Here is a 22726-nt window from a genome sequence, read left to right on the forward strand (position 1 = left end):
AGGAGGCGGCGGCAAGCGGGAAAGTGGCTGCTGGCCATGCCCGACCCCAGCAGTTCTAGCCTCGCCTTCCTCGGGCCGCCTGGTGAGGCTCCTTGCGCCTCCACCCCTTGGGCATGGAATAACGAAGGGAGGGGGCGGAGGAGGCGGCGGCAAGCGGGAAAGTGGCTGCTGGCCATGCCCGACCCCAGCAGTTCTAGCCTCGCTTTCCTCGGGCCGCCTGGTGAGGCTCCTCGCGCCTCCACCCCTTGGGCATGGAATAACGAAGGAGGGGCGGAGGAGGCGGCGGCAAGCGGAAAGAGGCTGCTGGCCATGCCCGACCCCAGCAGTTCTAGCCTCGCCTTCTCGGGCCGCCTGGTGAGGCTCGCGCCTCCACCCCTTGGGCATGGAATAACGGGGAGGGGCGGAGGAGGCGGCGCAAGCGGGAAAGTGGCTGCTGGCCATGCCCGACCCCAGCAGTTCTAGCCTCGCTTCCTCGGGCCGCCTGGTGAGGCTCCTCGCCTCCACCCCTTGGGCATGGAATAACGAAGGGAGGGGGCGGAGGAGGCGGCGGCAAGCGGGAAAGTGGCTGCTGGCCATGCCCGACCCCAGCAGTTCTAGCCTCGCTTTCCTCGGGCCGCCTGGTGAGGCTCCTCGCGCCTCCACCCCTTGGGCATGGAATAACGAAGGGAGGGGGCGGAGGAGGCGGCAGCAAGCGGGAAAGAGGCTGCTGGCCGTGCCCGACCCCAGCAGTTCTATCCTCGCCTTCCTCGGGCCGCCTGGTGAGGCTCCTTGCGCCTCCACCCCTTGGGCATGGAATAACGGGGAGGCGGAGGAGGCGGCGGCAAGTGGGAAAGAGGCTGCTGGCCGTGCCCGACCCCAGCAGTTCTATCCTCGCCTTCCTCGGGCCGCCTGGTGAGGCTCCTTGCGCCTCCACCCCTTGGGCATGGAATAATGAAGGGAGGGGGCGGAGGAGGCAGCAGCAAGCGGGAAAGTGGCTGCTGGCCGTGCCCGACCCCAGCAGTTCTAGCCTCGCCTTCCTCGGGCCGCCTGGTGAGGCTCCTCGCGCCTCCACCCCTTGGGCATGGAATAACGAAGGGAGGGGGCGGAGGAGGCAGCAGCAAGCGGGAAAGTGGCTGCTGGCCGTGCCCGACCCCAGCAGTTCTAGCCTCGCCTTCCTCGGGCCGCCTGGTGAGGCTCCTCGCGCCTCCACCCCTTGGGCATGGAATAACGAAGGGAGGGGGCGGAGGAGGCGGCAGCAAGCGGGAAAGAGGCTGCTGGCCATGCCCGACCCCAGCAGTTCTATCCTCGCCTTCCTCGGGCCGCCTGGTGAGGCTCCTCACGCCTCCACCCCTTGGGCAGGGAATAACGAAGGGAGTTTCAAGTTCATACCAAATACAAAACAAAAGCCAAGATCAGGGGTGTCCAAACTTGGTCTCTTTAAGACTTGTGGACTTCAATTCCCAGAGTTCCTCAGCCAGCTTTGCTGGCTGAGGGACTCTGGGAGTTGAAGTCCACAAGTCTTAAGGGACCAAGTTTGGACACCCCTGGCCAAGATGAATGAATATGAAACATTTTCCCCCCTTAAATGAAGATGATATCCACATATTGTTGCTTTTTAGTAGACTGACTGTATCCATCTGTATTGTAATGTCCCAGGTTTTCAGGCCTCTGATATAGTCCTAAATATTTACCACGAGTCATCAGAAATGGCAGCACCGAAGAAACGCAAGATAGCAAGTGAGTGTAGAAGATTTCAAACACGGTGGGAAAATGAATATTTCTTTAAAGAAATCAACGGAAAGTGTGTCTGTTTGATTTGCAATGAAGATGTTGCCGTGATGAAAGAGTATAATGTCCGTCGGCACTATGAGACCAAGCATCAGAGCTACGCATCGTACACAGGTGCCAAACGAGCACAGAAATTCAAGCAAATGGCAGCTAGCCTGCAAGCTCAACAACAGTTTTATTTCGTGCTAACAAAATACAGGAAAACGCCACAGCAGCAAGCTATGAAGTCGCAAAACTTATTGCCCAGCATGGCAAACCGTTCTCAGACGGTGATTTCATAAAGCAGTGCCTCATCAAAGTCACAGAAGTAATGTGCCCGGAAAAAGTGCAGGATTTCAACAACGTGACCTTATCCAGAAATACAGTGGTGCGGAGAATCGAGGACTTGTCAGCTAACCTGAAACTTCAGCTGAGAGAAAGCTTGTGCTTTTGATTTTACTCGATAGCATGCGATGAGAGCACAGACGCCACAGACACCGCACAGCTTTTAATTTTTTGCGGGAGTCGATGATAATTTTGCTGTCGGAGGAGCTGCTTGATATGATGAGCCTAAAAGCACAACGACGGGTGGAAATATTTTTGACGCTGTGTCAGAGGCAGTTGAAAAGATGGGGCTTAAATGGGACAAGCTCTGTGGAGTAACAACGGATGGAGCTCCGGCCATGACGGGTGAGCGCAAAGGAATGGCATCCATGGTGTGCGTCAAGGTACAAGAGAGCGGAGGTGAGGCTGTTAGGATGCACTGTATAATCCACCAAGAAGCACTGTGTGCCAAGACTGTGCAGCTGGGCGATGTGATGAACACTGTTGTAAAAACTGTCAACATAATTCGAGCTAGAGGACTGTACCACAGGGAATTTCAAGCTTTCTTATCTGACGTGGATGCTGAATACGGGGATGTACTCTACCACTCTGATGTGCGCTGGCTCAGCTGCGGCTCTGTGCTGCAGCGGTTTTATTCGCTGAGATCAGAAATCGACAATTTTTTGAAAGAGAAGGACCGACCTCTTCATGAACTGAGTGACCCTCTGTGGCTGGCAGACCTGGCATTTTAGTTGATCTTACTCATCATCTGAATACACTGAACAAGAACCTACAAGGCAAAGAACAGCTGGTGTCACACCTGTATGCGCACATGAAAGCCTTCTGTGTAAAGCTCCGCCTGTTTGAGACACAACTCTGAAGCTTTAATGCTGCACACTTCCCTCGCTGTCTGAAATCAAGTCTGCTTTTCCAAAGGCAGACCTTTCTGCTAAAAAGGAGAAATATGTTTCTGTAATTACATCTCTCGTGACAGAATTCAACCAGCGTTTTCAAGATTTTTCTGTCATTGAAAAACAAATCAAGCTGTTCTCGACCCCCTTCCTGGTGGATGCAGAAGAAGTGGAGGAGAGTCTGCAGTTAGAACTGATTGAAATGCAATGTGATGATTCTCTGAAGAGTCAACACCAGCTTCTCTCCCTGACTTCTATCAGAGTTTGGATCATGCCAAGTTTCCTCTGATGAGACGCCATGCAAAAGAATGATGAGCCTGTTCGCTCAACATACATATGTGAACAAACATTTTCTCTGTTAAATCAGAACAAAAGCAGACTGAGATCCAGAATGACTGATAGCCATCTCTGTGAAGTCCTTCGTGTCTCAACCACCAAACTTTCTCCTGACATCCCAGCCATCCTTCAATCCAAAGGACAGCATCACTGCTCCCACTGAGAGCAATGTTCTTCACATTATAGGCGAGTTAGAAATACACACAGTAGTCATGTGTCAATATGTCACCTCTTGTGTGTGGCCCGGGCCACACATGAATTTACTAGGCTTATATACTGTTTGTTGTCCAGCCGCATGCCTTTCTGAATAATTATATTTAAAAATATTACATTAAAAATCAACATAACACAAACACACACGTACACAAACATAGAGATACACATGCACATATATATAACTCACACACATATAGTATACTTAAACCTAAACTGTGCATAGGGACTACCCAGACGGCTGAAAAAAGTGATTTCTGACAGGTTCTCACACTTTTGACTGGTCCTCACACCTACAACTATCTTTACATTTTGCACCCTATCTTGTAACAGTGGTGAAGAGAAGCAGTTGTGAAATGAGTGATATGGTTGTTAAAAATGCTGCAATGGGCATAAACGTGAGGATGGTTATAAGTGTGAGGACTGGTCAAAAATTACTTTTTTTAGCCCTCTGAGTAGTTTCTATGCCCATAGCCACATCCACTCAGTCACATGAGCAGTTAGCCATGCCCACCAGTCACATGACCACCAAGCCACACCCCAAAATAAGCCACGCCCAAAGAACTGGTACAAAAAAATTTCAGCCTTTGCTTATTTTTCTGTATTTGGCCCTCACTCAAAAAACTTTGGACACCCCTGCCTTATACCATTTCAGACAAGTGATTGTCAATTTCTTCTTAAAAAGATGTGATGAAGCACCCACAACATCTGAAGGCAAGTGTTCCACTGGTTAATTGTTCTCACTGTTAGGAAGTTTTTCCTTAATTCCAGATAGCTTCTCTCCTTGATTAGTTTCCATCCATTGTTTCTTATCCTGACCTTTGGTGCTTTGGAAAATAAGTTGATCCCTTCCTTTTTGGGGCAGCCTCTGGAATACTGGAATACTGCTATCATGTCACACACACCCAGTCCTTCTTTTCTCCAGACTAGCCAAACCCAAATCCTGAACCATTCTTCATACTGTATGTTTTATTCTCCAGGCCTTTAATCATCTTAGTTGATCTTCTTTGCACTTTTTCCCAAAGTCTCATAAACTTCTCCTGAAACTAAAATCCTATGGCATTTCAGGACCCCTTCACAAATGGATATCTGCTTTTCTGTCTAACAGACAACAAGTGGTCAAAATTGGCAATGCTCTATCAAATCCTGTTCCTGTCAAGAGTGGCGTTCCTCAAGGCAGCGTCCTTGGACCAACACTCTTCAAACTATACATTAATGATCTTTGTGACCATATCGCAAGTAATTGTGTTCTCTTTGCTGACGATGTCAAACTATTTAACACCACAGACAATACATCTATCATCCAAAAAGACCTTGATCATCTAACCGCTTGGTCTAAAACTTGGCAACTCCAAATCTCAACCAGCAAATGCTCAGTCTTACATATTGGAAAAAAGAACCCAAACACTAAGTACATACTTAATGGACATTACCTTACAGATGACCCCCATCCCTTAAAGACCTTGGAGTTTCATGTCAAATGATCTAAGTGCCAAAGCCCACTGTAACTACATAGCAAAAAAGGCTCTAAGAGTTGTAAACCTAATCTTGCGTAGCCTCTTTTCCAAAAACACTACACTACTAACCAGAGCATATAAAACATTTGCTAGACCAATTCTAGAATACAGCTCGCCTGTTTGGAATCCTCACCACATCTCTGACATCAATACAATTGAACGTGTCCAGAAATATTTTACAAGAAGAGTTCTCCATTCCTCTGAAAACAATAAAATACCTTATCCCACCAGACTTGAAATCCTAGGCTTAGAAAACTTGAACTCCATCGCCTTCGACAAGACCTAAGTTTAACTCACAGAATCATCTATTGTAATGTCCTTCTTGTTAAAGACTACTTCAGCTTTAATTGCAATAATACAAGAGCAACCAATAGATTTGACCTTAATGTTAACCGCTTTAATCTAGATTGCAGAAAATATGACTTCTGTAACAGAATCATCAGTGCTTGGAATACTTTACCTGATTCTGTGGTCTCTTCCCATAATCCTAAAAGCTTTAACCAAAAATTTCCTACTATTGACCTCACCCCATTCCTAAGAGGACCATAAGGGGCGTGCATAAGCGCACAAACGTGCCTACCGTTCCTGTCCTATTGTTTTTCTTTTCTTCTTCCTATATATATATATGCTTATACCTTCTAATATTTACTCATATATATGTTTATATACTATATAATCTTTTTGTATGATGTGACAAAATAAATAAAATAAATAAATAAATCTTTTTTGTAATGTGGTAACCAAAACTGGATGCAGTATTCCAGGTGTGGCCTTAGTTAGATTTTATAAAGTGGTACTTATACTTCATGTGATTTTGATTATATGCCTCTGTATATACAACCAAGGATTTGCAATAACAATTCCATTTTGGAATAAGTTCTCCTAGGGATTAACTTTAGTTAGCCTTTGTTATGACTGGAACCAAAAGAGTGTTCAGAACTGCTCCTAAACTGGTTTTGAAAATATGTCTTTAAGCTGGATTCAGGTACAAAGGACTTTCCAGCAGTGTGCATGACAATAAATATAGGTAGACCTTGACTTACAACAGTTCATTTAGTGACCATTCAAAGTTACAATAGCACTGAAAAAAGTGACTTATGATAATTGTTCATAGTTATGACCTTTGCAGACTCCCCATGGAGGTGATCATCTGATCAAAATTCAGATGCTTGGCAATTGACTCGTATTTATGACTGTTGCTGTGTCCAGGGGTCATGTGATCCCCTTTTGCAACCTTCTGACAAGCAAAATCAATGGGAAAGCCAGATTCCTTTTACAACTGTGTCACTAGCTTATGACACGTGATTCACTTAACAACGAGGCAGGGAAGGTCCTAAAATGGGGCAAAACTCATTAACAAATGTCTCACTCCTCCAACCATTCTTCATTCGTACCTTATCCAGGCCTTTAATCATATTAGTTGGTCTTCTTTGCACTTTTTCAAAAGTCTCAACATCTTTTTTTGTAATGCAGTGACCAAAACTGGATGCAGTATTCCAAGTGTAGCCTTACTTAGGCTTTATAAAGCAGTACTAATATACTTCATGTGATTCTGATTCTATGCCTCTGTATATACAACCAAGGATTGTATTAGCTTTTTTGGCTGCTGCCGCATCCTGCTGGCTCATATTAGGATACTAAATAAGCAATCAACATAAATCATAAGATACAAACAAGAAAGTTATAGTCATAAGATGCTAAAGAAATAGATAATAGGATAATAGATAGAAAGGATAATAGCAATACAGACCTACTATGTGATTTGACATCTGAGGGCATAAGATAGTGTTGTGGGAATGAATTGTTTAGCAGAGTGATGGCATGGGCGGAAAAACTGTCCTTGGGTCTAGTTGTTTTGTCGTATGAATGGATTGCCATATATTGGATTGCAATCAAATGTTCAGGGGATTCTGGGATGGTTGGAACTTTGAGGACTGGTCATAAATTTCCCTCATTCAGCGCCACAAGGGATCATTAACTACGCATTACGTCTCTGCGCTGCCTATTCTAAGTTATCCTAAATTTAGGCACTACTTTCAAATCATCACAGCCACAGCGTGGCTGAACTGATGTACGATTGAAAATTTTTATTTACGCCGAAGTGGGAAGGGAAGCTGAGGAAGACAGATTGGTATTTAGAGATGCAGAATGCACAAGAGACAGAGTACAAGTAGGTTAACAATTGTAGTGTTTTAAAAACCTACTGTATGTGTGGAGACCTTACAACTGAGCAAGAGTTACCTTTTTATTATTACATTTATTTGTTAATAAACTTATTTGCTGCCCATCTCGCAATTTGAGGCGAGTCTGAGCATCTCGCCTTATCCTAATAGCAATACTGACACGACCCATTTTTTCCTTGTCAAAATTATTCTTCTTGTACCATGCATTTTTTAAAAATAAAACGTTTTCCACTGTACATTTTTTTCTCACATCCCCACCACAAAGGGGGATGCAACAAATACGTCGGCAAATGGTGCTGCTATCACCCAGCAGCCATCAAAGCGATTGAAACAGATAACTTCTAGAAAAGGAGATCATAGCAAGAGTTGCTAATAAACCTGGAGATCCTGTGATCAAAGTGACGATCCCTTTTCTCCTCAACTCAATATTCCTACCGCTCTTCTCCATCAGGTTGACCTGCAAGGTAGAACAGCCTCTACATGTGAAATTTTACACTGCTTTTTTTCACTGGGTCTCAGCCCTACTCCCCACAAGCCCCTCACCCATCGAACACTTAAATTTTCATGGAAGCAGCCATCATTTTCAGTGCACCCACAATTCCTTAAGGCGGTCTGCACAGTGTTAAGGTAGCAAAACCGAGCAATTTCTCTCTCTCTCCCGCATGACAATGACCCAGAAGCGGCAGCCATTTTGGCCTTGAGGCAGTTGTCACAAAATGGCAGCCGCTTCCACAAGTCCACCTCAAGGCCCAGGGAGGAATCCCAGGCACAGTGGAAATAACGGCTGCTTCCATGAAATAGTCATACAGCCCAGAGATTTGCGTCCTACCCTCCTCCCCCAATATAAGGTCCAGACATCTTGAAAAGATACAGAGGAGGAGGCTATGAGGCCTGGTGGGGTCGGTCTTCGACCTAAGGACTACAGGGGCCCTGTTTTAGGAAAGAGAGGCCTGGGGAGACTCTGTGAGGGAAGGAAAGTCCTGGGGATCCCATTGCAAACCGGTAGTAAAGGTAAGTAAAACCCACCCCTGCCCAGAAGGCCTAAATTCCACATGTGGGAATTCCATAATCAATAATAAAAAAATATCACCCCAAAAGCCTGTTTGCAGAAATTCCACCACTTCTGCAAACGTAAACCCATCCAGAAACATCTGCTGATAATCAGAAATGGCCTTTATCAAACTACTATTTTCCATTTTTTCTCTCTCTCCACCTACAGGTCTAATCCTGAGATCTGGTGACTGAAAAAGGCCAGAATTTAAATAATCAATTTCTCAAATAATCAATTTAAATAATCAGTAATCATCTACGCTCTGAATGGGAAATCAGAAATGGATTTCAAGCTTTCTCTAAAACGTTTCCATGTTTGCCTCATGTGCGTTTTCTTGTGAGCAATCAGAGAGGATTTACGCATAAAACGTGGGTTTTTTTTAAATCCAAGTTTTATTGATTTATTTCTTTCACACACACAGAGGACATATTTTCTATTGACCGTATCATATCTTATACAACTTATCATATCCAATTTCATTTTACATAGTTACCATTTTTGCCAAAACATTCTTTTTCCATATTTTTATCTTATCTTAATACTTCTATACTTACTATATAAACAGCATCACCATTCACCCTCAAATCCTAGTTTCTTAACATTATTTCAATTAGTTATCTTATCCATTGTTAATCATCTATATTCCCTTTTAACTTTCATATTAATTTGTTCTTCATCTTAGTTTTACAACAATTCTTCTTCTCCTCTCCTCTCTTTCCGTTCCTTCCCTTCTTCTCTCCTTTTCTACTTTCCTCTTTCCTCCTCTCCTACTCCTTCTCTATTTCCTCTTCCTTCCCCCTCTTCTCCATTCCTTCCTCCCTTTCTAACCTTCTCTCCTTCTCTTTATTTCCTCTCCCTTCTATTCCTCTCTCTCCTTCCTCTCTTCTCCTTCTTCCCTCTACTCCTCCTTCCATTTTCTTTCCATTGTTGTATTCATTTTCAATTCAATATTTTCCACAGTGGCATCCAGGCAACCCCAATTTCCCCCCCACTTATTAACTATATTTTTCAAAGTCCCCATCATATTTTTAAATTATTAACTATGTATTTCAACTCATTGCATTTTTACATTGAAACTTTTAACTTAATTAACCTTCCACCTCTTGTTTTCATTTGTTCCTAATTTCTTATTCCAACATCAATTAATTATTTTCCTACTACTTTCTCTTCAATTTGTTTTCCTTTTATTGTTAAAAATATTTTCTCTGTTTTCTTTTTTTTTAATTATTTCTAATTTCTCCAAATTCAATTTTAAATCCAGGTAGAAAGTTTTCTTTTTTGGGCTTTAGTATTTTAACTACTTCTTTGTTCTTTTCCCTCCAATTAACATTCCAAAGTGCCAATTAGCCATTCATTTCACACTGGGACCTATTTTAAACTTTTTCCAAGGAATTTCTTTTAACCTTTAAATTGGCCAAATCACTCATCCTGTAACAATACTCCATTCACACATCGCTCCTGCACAAATCTTAGTCTGGTTACCCCAGTTTAGAGTGGTCATTTTAATGACCATTACTCCAGCCACCAGATCAAAGAGCTGCCTCCGACCCTTCAAGGAACTTGCCTGTTCCTCTTCGTCTTCCGAGGCGCCTCTCTTTCTTCACCATCCCTCCAAGACAGTTCTGGTTCAAAGACTCCCCGACAGCGGTTTTTCTGGCTGGACTTTCCCGAAGCTCGTTGGAGCTTCGCTATTTTCCAGCCAGTCTCGCTGCAACGCTTCTGGTTCCTCCTGCATAAAGCATTGTTCATAGGCTGGACATTAGAAAGGTTTTTCCCCTGTGTGTAAAAATAAATGATTTATAAGGTTAGACCTAATGCTGAAATCTTTCCCACAATCCGGACATTTGTATGGTTTCTCTCCTGTGTGAGACCTCTGGTGTATCACCAGGTAGGAATTCTGACTGAAACTTTTCCCACAATCAGGACATTCAAAGGGTTTCTTTCCTGTGTGAGTCCTCTGGTGTCTAACAAGGCTAGAATAATAACTGAAACTTTTTCCCACAATCTGGACCAGGGATGTCAAATGCAAAGCTGGATCCTGCCTGTGGGTCTGCCCTGGAAATATCAAAGGATTGGCCTGCGGCGCCTTGGCCTGGCCCAAGCTGATCGACCACTGATCTGCCACCTGGTGGCAGACATTCGGGCTGGACCTCGGCCAGCCTTAGATCTGTGGCACTGTCTCGCCCACCCACCCCCAATGTGCGCACAAGAGGCAGCAAGCAGGCAGGGCCTGGCATCACTGGACACTGCATGCTGAGTGCTGCCCTTCATCCGGAACATCAGCCCTTGCGGTCCAGCCCGGATTGCTGCCACCAGATGACAGATCAGTGCTGCGGCTGCACCCACATCTCCATGCCCTACTCTGTGAATGAGAAGGAAGGAAGGAAGGAAGGAGAGGCAATTTGGTTGGAGATGCCTCAGTTCAAAGGAGAAAGAAATATTGTGTTCTGTTTTGTCACAGACAGAACTTAATTGGCAATCCAAGTTAACATTGGTATTCTTGAATTGTGAGCTCTTAGGAAAGTATTTATTTTTTTATTTATTTTTCATATTTTTATACCGCCCTATCTCCCTAGGGACTCAGGGCGGTTCACAGGCAGATAAAAAAGTACATATAAATACAAAATAAAACATCAGTTAAAAAACTTATTCCAAATGGCCAAATAATTAAAAATGACAATATACATGATAAAATCCATTAAAACCAAGTTAAATTTAAAATCTAGTCCAGTCCTGCGCAGATGAGTATCCCTTCCTTGTGTGTGGCAAACAGCCATTTCCAGTGGGAAAAACAGGACAAAGCAGAGTGAGGAAAATATTTTCCTTTGCTATATTTCCAGTCTGAATTAGACCATGGCAGGCTTCCTACAGGATAGCCCTTTTAAAGATTATGTATTAGTAGAAAAACAACTAACTTACCTCTGTTCCTAAATGCTAAAGCTGTTGTACATAAAAAACAGAGGAGCTCTGATCAACTATCACAACCAACATTTTGACAGTTTTGCTGTTGTTTGTGGACTCTCCCACTAAATGCAAGCACGGGATAAACTGAGCCTGGTTTGTTCTCAGTTTTTGGCGACAAACTACTAGCAAAAGTGGCGTTTGATCACAAGGCAAGGAGGCATTGAGAAATGTTTCCCCTTTTGCATTTCAGCATCCAAGAAGGGACAGGAAATACAAAGAAAAAGAAGGAAAGAGAGCAAGGAAGGGAATATAAGGAAAGAGGGGAAGAAAGAAGAAAGAAAGGAAAAAATGATGGAAGCAAAAAGAATAAAAGGGAAAAAGGGAAAGGAAAGAAAAGGAAAAGGAGAGATTATAATGAGAGGGAGTCAAATTCTGAGGAAAGTCTTGCCTTAGCACTTGGCCACTAGCTACCCTTTTGCCATCCCCTTGTCCCCTCCTTCTGACCTCTCCTGGTGGTCTCCCATCCTATTTGTGTGGATGCTTTGGTTACAAAGCCGGGTCTCCTCGCATGGAGAGGGAGTGGGCCTCCTTCTGACTTTGCCTTCCTGCATACACCATGAGCAATGTGCCCAAGGAGAGCGAACACAGCAGCAGCAGCCCTGAGGAGGAGGTAAGCGCAGCCAGGCACCCCCTCGGGGAAGCAGAGCTGGACTGTGGGGTCCCAGTACAATGGGAGCTTGAGGGCTAGGCTGGGCGCTTACGGTCCCAGGGCGCTGGGCAGCCTGTGCTGCTGTATGGGTGTCCTTTGCATGGCCTGAGAAGGACAGCAAGAACAAGGATTTGGTGCTCACCATTGTCTCGCCTTCCAGTGCTGGAGACAATGGATCCTCTCAGATCTGCCTGAGCCGCCACAGGCGCCCCATGACACAAGAGATGTCGAGCTGGCCATGTGACATCACCTCAGCCACCCACACTTTGGCCACTCCCACCCACAAGGTCAGTCACAACCCTGATATGGCCCTCAATGAAATTGTGTTTGACATGCCTGATCTGGACACTCATATGGTTTCTCTCCCTTGTGAGTGCTCTGGTGTTTCACCAGCATAGAACGGTAAATGAAACTTTCCCCACAATCTGGACACTTGTATGGTTTCTCTCCTGTGTGTGTCCTCTGGTGTATCAGCAGGTTGTAATTGAGACTGAAGTTTTTCCCACAATCAGGACATTCAAAAGGTTTTTCTCCTGTGTGAGTCCTCTGGTGTTTCACCAAGGAGGATTTCTGACTGAAATGTCTCCCACAATCAGGACATTCAAAGGGTTTCTCTCCTGTATGAGTTCTCAGGTGATCCACAAGATTGGAACTCTGACTGAAACTTTTTACACACTCTGGACAATTGTACGGTTTCTCCCCTGTGTGAATCCTCTGGTGGTTCACCAGGTTAAAATGATGACGGAAACTTTTCCCACAATCTGGACACTCAAATGGTTTCTCTCCTGTGTGAGTCCTCTGGTGTATCAGTAGGCTGGAATTGAGACTGAAACTTTTCCCACAATCAGGACATTCAAAGGGTTTCTCTCCTGTGTGAGTCCTCTGATGTTTCACCAGGCTGGAACTCTGACTGAATTGTTTCGCACAATCAGAACATTCAAAGGGTTTCTCTCCTGTGTGAATCCTCTGGTGTTTTACCAGGCTGGAATTGAGACTGAAACCTTTCCCACAATCAGGGCATTCAAAGGGTTTCTCTCCTGTGTGAGTCCTCTTGTGTATCTCTAGGTGGGAATTGCGATTGAATTGTTTCCCACAATCAGAACATTCAAAGGGTTTCTCTCCTGTGTGAGTCCTCTGATGCTTCACCAGGCTGGAATTTTCAGTGAAACTTTTCCCACAATCTGGACACTCGTATGGTTTCTCCCTGGTGTGAGTCCGTTGATGTATCACAAAGTTGCCATGCTTGCTAAAGCATTTATCACATTGGGAACAGTTGTAGGACATCTGTCCTATGTGGATACTTCTATGAATCACAAGGGAGTTATTGTGACCAAAGCTTTTGCCACATTCAGAGTATTTATATGGCTTTTCTCCAGTGTGGATCCTCTTTTGATTTGAATTCTGTGCTTTTCCCACAATAGGCTTTCTGAAGGAATTGGAAAATATTTTTTATTTCTGCTTTAATTTGCTTTGCTTTTCAATGTTGTTTGTTGTCCACTGTTACATTGACATCATCTTTGTCTGTAAAATTCAAATGACAGTGTAAGTTTTATTGTTTACAAAATGGTTGCAGAAGATTTGAAAAGAAGTAGTACAGGTAATCCTTGAGGTACAACAGGCTATTCAACAAAAGTTCGAAGTTACGACACCCCCCCCCCAATGCTGAATATAAATCTGTTTCAAAGTTGAAATTTTGCAGGACCCCCCCCCCCAGCGGTCCTTCACCTTTTGACCAACTGCAGAAATGCTGCAACACATCCACCTACCTATTTCCCTCCCATCTTGCCGGGTCAGTCCTCAGGGGCTCCAGACCCCAGTACATTGACCTGCATTGCCAATATACTTGCTTCTAGGCATTCCTCCACAACTCCACTCTCCTGTCATCATTCACTTACTTAATTTTTGATGAGCTCAGGAAGTCAACTGGGCCATGTGCATAATCAAGAAGAAGACATACAATCTCTTTTGTTTCCATGGCAATCCTTTCACCCCACCCAGCATAAATCGGTAGTGATTTACCCAGCAAAAGAGATGAGATTTCTTCTTTACTCTAGAAGTGTAAGATTAGCGCTGGTGGGGCTAAGAAGAAATCATGCCTATTTTGCTTCAATTGCAATCCTTTCCAGCCAGCATAAACTACGATGATTTCTTCTTAGTTCCATTGGCACTAATTTTATGCAGGCGGCGCTAAAAAGATATCATAATGGTTTACCTTGCCTGGGGAGAAGAATATTGCCATGGATACAAAAGAGATAGAATTTCTTCTTCACTCTATCAGCGCTAGTTTTACTCTAGTCTTATGTTGGTAGAGCAAAGAAGAAACCCCATCTCTTTTGATTCCATGCCAATCCTTTACTCCCCAGCCAGGGTAAACCACTATGATATCTTCTTAGCGCCAGTGGCATAAAACTAGAGCCAGTGGAGCTAAGAAGAAACATTAGTAGTTCATGCTGAGTGGGGTGGTGGTGAAAGGATTGCCACGGAAACCAAAGAGATTGGCTTTCTTCTTCTTGATTGTGCTACATGATCCACGGAGGAAACAGCCTTCTCTACTCTGACTTCCTGAGCGCATCAAAATGACAGTATTCCAGCTGAGCTGTTCAATACGATGCAGTAAAAGTGCTATACTCAAATTTGCCAGCATATTTGGAAAACTCAACAGTTGCCACAGGATTTGGAAAAGTCAGTTTACATTCCAATTCCAAAGAAAGGCAATGCCAAAAAATGCTCAAACTATTGCACCATTGCACTCATTTCACATGCTAGTAAAGTTATGCTTAAAATCCTACAAGCCAGGCTCCAGTAATATGTGGATCGAGAACAACCTCAGATATGCAGATGATACCACTCTAATGGCAGAAAGTGAGAGGAACTAAACAGTTTCTTGATGCGGGTGAAGAAGGAGAGTGCAAAAGTTGGCTTGAAACTCAACATTAAAAAAACTAAGATCATGCATCCGGCCTTCTCAATTCCTGGCAAATAGATGGTGAAGAAATGGAGGTAGTGACAGATTTTATTTTTCTGGGCTCCAAGATCACCGCAGATGGGGACTGCAGCCAAGAAATTAAAAGACACTTGCTCCTGGGGAGAAAAACTATAGCAAATCTAAACAGCATACAAAAAAGCAGAGACATCACCCTGCCGACAAAAGTGCATATAGTCAAGGCTATGGTTTTCCCAGTTGCAATGTTTGGCTGTGAAAGTTGGATCATAAGAAAGGCTGAGTGCCAAAGAATATCGGAAGTTGGAATATTGCTTATTGTTGAAGAATGGACAGAAAAATTTATGAACTTAGATGGCAACGTGGAAATATCATATTTGAAGGACTGCTTATACAAGATATTAACAGGAATGAAGAAGATAGACTGATATTTAAAAATTGGACTGAAAGACTAAAAAGTTAAATAGTTTATGAATGGAAAGACTGCAAATTGTATTGCTATAATCTTTTCTTCATTTTTATGGGAAAGGGGAGTTAAGGGTTCAGAGAGGGATGGGAGCTTTTGGATGATTAGTGTATTTTAGTTTGTGTATTACCCTGTATTTGCTCTGGGAAGTCTGGGGGGGGAGGGAGTGGGGGAAGGAGGGAAGGGGGAGGGAAAAGGGTTAGTGTGGGAGGAGGGGGATGTATGGGGAAAAATTTTGTAAAACTTTTTTAATTAAAAAAAAAAAAAGAAAGGCTGAGTGCCAAAGAATTGAGGCCTTTGAACTATGGTGCTGGAGAAGACTCCTGCGAGTCCCTTGGACTGCAAGGTGATCAAACCGGTTAGTCCTAGAGATCAACCTTGGCTGCTCTTTAGAAGGCCAGATCCTGAAGATGAAATTCAAATACTTTGGCCACTTAATGAGAAGGAAGGACTCACTGGAGAAGAGCCTAAAGTTGGGAACAATTGAGGGCAAAAGAAGACGATGACAGAGAATGAGGTGGCTGGATGGAATCAATGAAGCAGTCTCTGTGTGAAATTAATTGGACTCCGGGGGATTGTAGAGTACATGAAGGTCTGGAGGAACATTGTCCATGGGGTTGTGATGGATTGGACACAACTTTGCAACTAACAACAACAACATTAGAAACTTTCAAGAAGAGACTGGACTGCCATCCATCAGAAATGGTGTAGGGTCTCTTGCTTGGGCAAAGGGTGGGGGGGGAGAGGGGAGTTAGACTAGATGACCTACAAGGTCCCTTCAGATTCTTATTGTTTTGTTAATTGGAAGCTTTGGCGAACATGGCAATAGAGGTGTCGCCGTGACATCCCACCCTTTTCGAATCTCCGCAGGATCTTGTCACAATTCATTGAACAAAGAGATGCCGCTGGCAACTCAATTGTCCCGATGCGCTTTTTGTCATTTTGTACCCCCACCCGTGACACCTCCACACCGTCTTTTTACACCTTTCACCAAACCTGCATTGCAGAGCTGTGTGCTATGTTTGAAATGGAGTTTCAATTTTCTATAGGAATAGTGAACTTTGCAAGGACCAACTGTTGTATACTCTCCTTTACCAGGAGAGAGTTAAATAAGTGCAGTTTTTTTAAAAAAAGAAATTATTTACTCAAGGATAATTTCCCTTTAACCTCCCTCCCCCCCACTTCCCCTTCCTGGATTTCTTATTCTCTGGTTTTTGTTTTTGTTTTCTGAAAGTTTCAAATTTTACTTACTGTTTCTAAACTGTTGAGATTCGCCTAGCAAAATTAAACAATGACAACAACAAACTAAAAGTTTTATCCAAAGGAACTGCAGGAAATGGAATTCAGTAAGAGGAAGGGGGGGAAGTCTATATTTCTGGATTTACTCTAGCTTAGGGGTCAGCAGCCCACGCTCTGGAGCCACATGTGGCTCTTTCATCCCTCTGCTGCAACTCCGTCAGCTCCACAATTGATAGGCTTTTGGTTAGGACAGGTAGAGGAAAAAGGATGCTGCGCTAGGAGGAGATTCTATGGTGGGGGAACCAGACTTCCGGTCAGCAGATGAAAAAGAACGCCATGGTAGGAGGCTATGATGGGGAAACCAGACTTTCAGCTCCAGAGTTGAACAGGGGCTTCCAGTTAAGACCTTTGTCGCTCTTTGAGTGTTTAAGGTTGCCGACGCCTGCTCTAGCTGCTGAACTTTGTGTGTTTCACCTGTTCAGCTTTTGGGGAAGTTTCACTCTAACATGGTTGTAAAATGATCTCCCAACTAATCCTGCTTCCTTATGCAGAATTCAGCAGCCAGAATAGCATTTTACAGCACAGATTTAAAGCAACATGGAACAAAAAATGTATTTGCAATAATGATTCCATTTTGGAATAAGTTCTCCTGGGAATCAACTTTAGTTAGCCTTTGTTATGACTGGAACCAAAAGACTGTTCAGAACTGCTCCTAAACTGATTTTGAGAATGTGCGTTTAAGCTGTATTCAGGTACAAAGGACTTTCCAGCAGTGTGCATGACAATAAATATAGGTAGACCTTGACTTACAAAAATTCATTTAGTGACCGTTCAAAGTTACAACAGCACTGAAAAAAGTGACTTATGACCATTTTTCATAGTTATGACCTTTGCAGACTCCCCATGGAGGTGATCATCTGATCAAAATTCAGATGCTTGGCAATTGACTCGTATTTATGACTATTGCTGTGTCCAGGGGTCATGTGATCCCCCTTTGCAACCTTCTGACAAGCAAAATCAATGGGAAAGCCAGATTCCTTTTACAACCGTGTCACTATTTTATTTTATTTTTATTTTATTTTATTTATTTGTCACAACAGTATATATAAGCATAAGCATGAAATAACTATACGATATATAAGCATATATATAAGCATAAGTACGTAATAACTATAAGAAATTGAATACAATCAAAGGGAACATTATGACTGGAAGGGTAGGCACGTTGGTGCTCTTATGCACACCCCTTAGAGACCTCATAGGAATGGGGTGAGGTCAATAGTAGATAGTTTTTGGTTAAAGCTTTGGGGATTTGGGGAAGAGACCACAGAGTCTGGTAGTGCATTCCAGGCATTAACAACTCTGTTACTGAAGTCATATTTTCTGCAATCAAGATTGGAGCGGTTCACTTTAAGTTTAAATCTATTGTGTGCTTGTGTATTGTTGTTGTGTCTTGTCCGCTCTCACAGCAGCCGGGGCCTTCTTATCTGCTCCCGAACACGGAGGAATGTATGTCTCCCGGCCCCAGTCCTGGCTCCATGCCCAGACAAGCTGAAGAGGAGGGGGCACCTCCCAGTCCCAGCCCTGGCTCCATGCCCAAGCAGGCTGCAGAGGAGGGAGCATCCCCCGGCCCCAGCCCTGGCTCCATGCCCAGGCAAACGGAGCAGCTAGACCCCTCCCCCTCCTCCACAGCATGTGAGCCTGAGGAAAGTTTATTTCCAACAGCTGCTGATTGGAGTGACCCTCGCATCAGAAGACTGGATAGGCGGAGGCAACAGAAGGAAGGGAGGGGCAGGCCTTAATGAGTGCCGAGTCATGGAGCCACACCCATGCCTATATAAAGGATCTGCTTTCTGGCAGTCTCTGAGTCAGGCAAAGTCGAACTTATCTTGCTGAAGTCACTTACTGGTCTCCTGCCTGCTCTGAGGACTTTGCTAGGACTTTGGGCAGAGCTGCAGAGGCAAGCCTGATTCGGATTTCCCTGACCCGGCCGTCAGCGGAGGAGTGGGACATGACAATTGTTGCGATTGAAGCTGAAGTAGTCTTCAACAGGAAGGACATTGTAACAGATGATTCTATGAGTTAAACTCAGATCATGTCAAAGGCGTCATATGATTCTATGAGTTAAACTCAGGTCATGTCGAAGACGGAAGAATAACTAGCTTAACAACTACCGTGATTCACTTAACAACTGAGGTAAGGAAGGTCATAAAATGGGGCAAATCTCATTATTTATTTATTTATTTATTTATTTATTATTTAAATTTCTATACCGCCCTTCTCCCGAAGGACAAATGTCTCACTCCTGCAATTATTCTTCATTCGTACCTTTTAGTCTCCAGGCCTCTAATCATCTTAGTTGGTCTTCTTTGCACTTTTTCCAAAGTCTCGACATCTTTTTTTGTAATGTGGTGACCAAAACTGGATGCAATATTCCAGGTGTGGCCTTACTTAGATTTTGTAAAGTGGTACTAATACTTAATGTGATTTTGATTCTATGCTTCTGTATGTACAACTAAGGATTTTATTAGCTTTTTTGGCTGCCACCGCACCCTGCTAGCTCATATTAGGATACTAAAAAAGCAATCAACATAAATCAGTGGTCACCAGTGGTCTGTGAGAAAATTTTGGTGGTCCGTGGAGAAATCTTCGTATTTTTGCGGGTGCACCCTGGTGGAGGAGCTGCTCCAGGATGACCAATGATCATCAGGGAACGCTTGCTGAAGCGGCACAGGAAACTTCAGCCGGGCTCCTCAAGAGACGAGAGCTTGCAGGGGGTTTATCTGGCATCTGCAATGGAGAACAAAATCCGGCTGCTTCCTGGACTAGTCACCGTTTACCGCTCCAAATCTCAAGCGGCAGGAGATGGGGGCTGCTTTGTGTCACCGGCTGGTGCAAATATACCGAGCGGAATGCTGATACCGCGCAAGTTCAAGCAAATTGAGGAAACACTATGCTCCTCGACCATCTTGCATTGCTAAAAGACATGCTTTTTACCATAGGGACCAGGCGGAGGGTGAGTCTATCAGTTGTTATATGGCGGCCCTCAGGAAAGCAGCTATTTATTGTGAATTTAGCAACTTAGATGAAGCCCTTCGAGGCAGATTGGTCTGTGGGGTTCGGGATGTTGAGTTATAGAGAAGATTGTATCCTGGCAGATACAGAAATTAGTGCCACATGAAGCCAAGCAGAAGCTTATGTGTAGTCGTATTTGTTTGAGAGATTATCAAGGAAATAACATCCCTATCAAGTGTTCCATGTAGAATATAAAGACTTTTCCAGGCCACTTAAATTGGTTGTTGTTGAAGGTGCACTGCCTAACCTCCTGAGACTGGATTGGTTTGCAGCTTTGGGGTTAGAGATTACCAGGGTTCATAAAATCCAGGGAGAAACCATTGGAGAGTTGAGTAGAGTTCACTGATGTGTTTGACGGAAAGTTGGGAGAATATAGGGGTACCCCAAAATCCTTCAGTTTGGACCCCAAGGTGGCACTAATAAGGATGAAACCGAGGAGGGTGCCATTTGCATTAAAGCCCAAGGTTGATGAACAACTGGATAAATTGATTCAACAAGGCATACTGGAACCAGTGGACACGCCAAGTGGGAGACCCCTATTGTGATGCCAGTGAAAGCAGATGGGTCAGTCCAAATTTGTGCGGATTATAAATGTACTTTGAATAGGGCTCTTCAACATAATGCTTATCTGTTACCAGTGGTGCAGCATTTGTTACATTTGCTGGGGGGGATAAGATCTTCGCAAAGTTAGATCTTGCCCAGGCTTATCAGCAGCTCCCGGTGGATGATGCCACTCCCAAAGCCCAAACTAACACATTGGGGGGACATTCCATTGCCACCGCCTACAGTTTGGGGTGAGTGTGGCCCCAGGATTGTTTCAAAGCCTGATGGAACGTTTCTTAAATACCACCCCTGGGGTTGTGCCCTATTTCAATGACGTGCTCATCTCCGCTACCAGTAAAACTGAATTATTGAATGACTATGACTAGTGCTACAAAGATTTCAAGAGGCTGGACTGAAAGTAAAGTTTAAAGAAAAAGTTTAAAGTAGCATTAAATCAAGTCGAGTTCCTGGGATACCTGGTCGATGCGTCCGGATTGCATCCCACCAAGGAGAAAGTACAAGCAATACAGGCTGCACCAACACCAAAGAATAAGATGGAATTTCAGGCCTTCTTAATTTCTATAGTGTGTTTTTACAACAAAAGGCATCTGTTGCTGAACCACTACATTGACTGTTGGGGAAAAAGGTGCCGTGGGTAAGGGGGCGCCGAGAAGCAGCTGCATTTGTGGAGGTGCAAAAATTAATTTCCTCGGTTAGTGTCTTAGTTCAATTTAATGAACGTCTGCCGTTAGTCCTGACGTGTGATGCATCCCCGTTTGGAGTTGAGGCAGTTTTGAGTCATCGCCTTCCAAACAATCATGAGGCTCTAATAGCATTCTTTTCCAGGACACTATCATCTGCCGAGAGGAACTACAACCAACTTGATAAAGTGGCATTTGCTGCTGTGACTGGAATTAAGAGATTTCATGAATATGTTTATGGAAGGAGATTTGATTTAGTGACAGATCATAAGCCACTGTTGGGACTAATTGCGGGGGACCGGCAAACACTGCAGGTCCTGTCCCCAAGAATGACACATTGGACAGAGTTTTTAGCAGCATTTAGTTATCAATTTATACATCGAGCCAGCATAGAACTGGGCCATGCTAACGGCTTAAGCTGATGTCAGCTACCTAATCTAGTGGAGGATCCAGCTCCAGCAGCGTTAGTATTGCTAATTGAGACTATGTCATCCGTTCTTGTTACAGCCACGGAAGTGGCAACCCAGTTGAGAAAAGATCAAACGATCATACAAGTATTAAACTGGGTGTGAAGGGGATGGCCTAAAAAGACAGAAAGTGTAGAGTTTAAGCCATTCCAAGGCAATATGAACTTTCGGTGCAGAAGGGTTGCCTATTGTGGGGGAATTGGGTACTGATATCCTCAAGGCTAAGGAAATCATTATTACAGACTCTATATGAAGGCCACCCTGGAATTGTAAAGATGAAGGCGTTGGCCCGTAGTTATCTGTGATGGCCAAGTATAGATAGAGATATTGCGGAGTGGGTTGTTTCAAGCATGCCAAAAATCAAGGCACCTCCTGCAGCACCACTACGGTACTGGGAAACACCGAAAGGCCCCTGATCTAGAATATATCTTAATTTTGCAGGGCCAATAAAGGGATTGTCTTTCCTAATTGTTGCTGATACGTATTCCAAATGGCTGGAGGTGGCCATAGTGTGGTCAACCATGACAGACAGTGTTGTGACAATATTAAACAAAATGTTTGCGACACATGGGTTGCTAGATGTGTTGGTATCAGACAATGGGCCACAATTTAGGCAACGGCATTCAAGATATTCCTAGTAAACTGAGGAATACGACACGGCCTTGTCACGCCATTTCACCCCGCGAGGAACAGGCAGGCAGAGCAAATGGTGCAAATGATGAAAGGGGCATTGGCTCGAATGGGTCCAAGGGTCTATCAGGAGAAACTTGATAAGTATCTGTTCAACCAACACGTCACTCCCTGTGTAGCCACTGGAAAGAGCCCAGCCGAATTACTTATGGGTCGCCGGTTGAGAACAAATTTAGACAGAATACATCCTGATTATTCGACAGAAGCACTCATCAAGTGGGGAAGTACAGTCAGAACCTTTGAGCAAGATGATCTAGTATACACCCAGTCAGCCCATATGGGTGCCGGCACAGATTACAGAAGTTATGGGTCCCCATTCGTATCGGATGGAGTTTGAGGATGGGCATCTGTGGCATCGACATATCGATCAGCTTCGGAGTCGAGTGAGTGGGACAGCCATTAGGGAGCTGAAAGTAGTAAACCGGAATGGGAATCCAGAAGAGCAAGAGGGACGACAATGCAGTGAAAGGGTATTTGAAGGGCTGAGGGCAGTGCAGAATGAAACACCTGTTATTGAGAGTCCATTGCCACTGAGTCCATCTCGCTTTTCTCCATCTCTGACTAAGGGATATGCTCAGGAGGGGGCCGCAGAGAGTATATGTAAGCCATTTGATGTAGTTGAAGAATCTTTGAGAATGTGGTCATGTGAGGGCCCAACAGAAATACAGGAGCCACCAGTCGACGCGAAGCTGCTGTAGACCAATGTATCT

Source organism: Ahaetulla prasina, chromosome 2 (genome assembly GCF_028640845.1).
Source record: "Ahaetulla prasina isolate Xishuangbanna chromosome 2, ASM2864084v1, whole genome shotgun sequence".
NCBI classification, from domain to species: domain Eukaryota; kingdom Metazoa; phylum Chordata; class Lepidosauria; order Squamata; family Colubridae; genus Ahaetulla; species Ahaetulla prasina.